The sequence below is a fragment of the Octopus bimaculoides genome, chromosome 8 (genome assembly GCF_001194135.2).
Source record: "Octopus bimaculoides isolate UCB-OBI-ISO-001 chromosome 8, ASM119413v2, whole genome shotgun sequence".
Classification (NCBI taxonomy): Eukaryota; Metazoa; Mollusca; class Cephalopoda; order Octopoda; family Octopodidae; genus Octopus; species Octopus bimaculoides.
In genome coordinates, this window is record NC_068988.1 from 39,943,978 (window position 1) to 39,944,513 (window position 536).

General features: G+C 33.2%; 1 protein-coding gene across 3 annotated transcripts in view; it reads left to right on the plus strand.

The window, feature by feature from the left end:
* Nucleotides 1-536, plus strand: part of LOC106883669 (uncharacterized) — a 312,099-nt gene that overhangs the window by 60,236 nt on the left and 251,327 nt on the right. The window lies entirely within an intron of this gene.

Below are 536 nucleotides of genomic sequence, written 5' to 3' on the forward strand. Positions count from 1 at the left end.
ATATATATATATATATATATATATATATATATACATGTGTGTGTATAGTGAATTCCACATCACACTGGAAAAGTCCCTCCGTTGGATTTTTTTTAGCCTACAATGGGCCGTGGATTACATGCAACAATATACTCTTCTGTGATCTTACGTATACCTTGAATATATTTCGTGTATACTTATGGATGTATGCATAACTGGAATGACAAATACTTGTATACTTTAGTAAGTACGTGAGCATCCGTACAGACTATTCATGCACGGATATGCTGTCCCGTGACTCTACGTTGGTGTTTAAAATACCTCGATTTTATTGGATTCTCTGGCACCGTTTAATACAATCTCCCATAAAAATGCATTAGAAGTTTGTAAAGTTTTGAAGTTTTAATGCTCTCTGCGGTGTAATAGCAACTGCACGTTCTCCTGATAAACTACCCCTCTTACGGAACCTTTACACACATTGATATGAATATAACAGATAGACACCCGCATATATATATATGTATATATATTCATATATATGTATATATGTATATATA